Genomic DNA, 2,057 nt, shown 5'->3' with positions numbered 1-2,057 from the left:
TGACCTTGATTGAGTCCAGATGGATTGATGTCTGTTGGATTGATTCCCCTCACTGCCACCAAGTAACCAAGTAAGGCAATTAGTCCTGTTTCATCTATTCCTGGGAAAGATGGGAACCTGCATGAGATGTGGAATAATTTCTTAAATATTCATCTACAAAATGAAAGGTTGGACTAGGTGATATTTATGTATCATCTCTAGAATTCATCTTCCATGCAGCTGCCAAAATGATATCCAAAGGAAATTCAAAAATTCCCATACTACTCCTCTGCTCAAGATGTTTCAGTGGCCACCCATTGCTTTTAGGATAAAGTACAGACTTCTCTGTTTGGCATTTACAATCCTTCACAGTTTGGCTCTAGCCTATCTTTCCAGGCAGATTACAAATGATTCTACCTTACATTCCCTATATGTAAAACAACAGGCCTATATGCTGTTATCATGCACAGCATTCCATTTTCTCTCTGTTGTACCTTTTTATAGGTGGCACTCCATGATTGCAAGTCTCTCTCTCTCCTCAGGACTTCATCTTTAAACCTGGAACTCCCTTCAAATCTTGGTTTAAATGTAACATTTGGAGGGACACATGTAAATCAAATCTAGCATAGGAAAATAGAATGTAGCCTGTACATATTGTCTAACACTATAATTTGTAGAGCCTGTACAGAAATACAGATTATCTGTTTTCACAAAGTACTTGAATTTTAAAATTTCAACCTTTTATAGAAATATATCTAAAATACACTTACATTCTACTACTTATTTAAGTGTCCTCTACTGAACACAATTTATTTATTTGTTTGTTTGCTTGTTTAATGGGTCAGGATCAACATTAAAAGCACCTGTTATTGTGATATGGAGATAAAGTTGTAGATGCAGGTATAGTTGGCCTGAGGCACAGAGACCAGTAGATTGAGAATAGAAAACAAATTTTAAAGTTGAAGAAACTGAAACTAGAAAGGATAAAGCAATTTGCCCAAAATCGGACAGGTAGGAAGCATCAGAGCTCAAATCCAGGTCATCTGACTCCAAAACCCATGCTTTTTCTACTGCGCCCTGCTGACTAAAGGCTGAATGGATGCTAACTTGTAGTACTCTAATTTCCTTTATGTCTGCTTATAATGATAACAGTGATGACGATAGTTGATACTTCTACATAATGCTATAAAACTCATGAAGGACTTAACATGCATTAGCTCATTTGATTCCCACAACACAACCTGGGAGATTGATACTATAGGTGTTAATATGCCCATTTTAGAGATGAAGAAAGTATACTGTAAAAAGGTTCTTTCTTTTTCAAGTAAGGGGAGGGATATAGGACTCCTCACCCCGCTCAATAGATGTGGTCACAGGATGTGGTTGCGAATGAGAGAGCAATGTGTTAGAAAGATGCCCACAGAATAAAGAGACAATAAGGAGTTTACACCTCAACGATACATCAACACCTCATCATCTCTGACCACATCCCAAGACTATATAGGTTGCTTTTGGGTAGGAAGGGAAGGAAGGTAAAGCACAGTCAGCTGCAAGACTTGCTGGGAAATTTAATATAGTTGCCTCTTTGTAAAATGAACTAACAAATCAAAGGCTAAAGTGTCCTTTTGTGTAATTTTCTTAACTATTGGAACCTCATCATCTCATACTATCTGTGTCCTTTACTTTGTCAACACCATTAAAAAGTAATACTTGGGTTCTATTTAAAGCATAAACAGAAAAGATGCCTTCCTGTGAGCTTGTACTCATTGTATATCATTTGAACTAAAGTTTTTGGTTGAGTATGAAGAAGAAATTCCTCATATCAAATTATTTGGAGTAAGGCATTTAAGAGGCACAAACTCCTTTATCGTTCCCTCACAAGAGGACACTTCAACTTCCAAAGTATTAGGTCAAAGTTATCTCTAAGATTTCCTTAATGACATACTTTTAATAGAATTAAAGATATAGGTAATATTCATATTTGTATTTTAAATATTGTACAGAGATTGAGAATACTTTATAGTGGCTCCCTGATAGATGAGTTCTCTTCCAAAATAACCATGTCATTCCACATAAAG

This window comes from Petaurus breviceps, unplaced genomic scaffold (assembly GCF_028583685.1).
Source record: "Petaurus breviceps papuanus isolate PSGF00001 unplaced genomic scaffold, PetGlider_PUasm1.0 90743, whole genome shotgun sequence".
Classification (NCBI taxonomy): domain Eukaryota; kingdom Metazoa; phylum Chordata; class Mammalia; order Diprotodontia; family Petauridae; genus Petaurus; species Petaurus breviceps.
The sequence above is the reverse complement of the archived record's forward strand: the minus strand, read 5'-3'. Positions refer to the sequence as shown.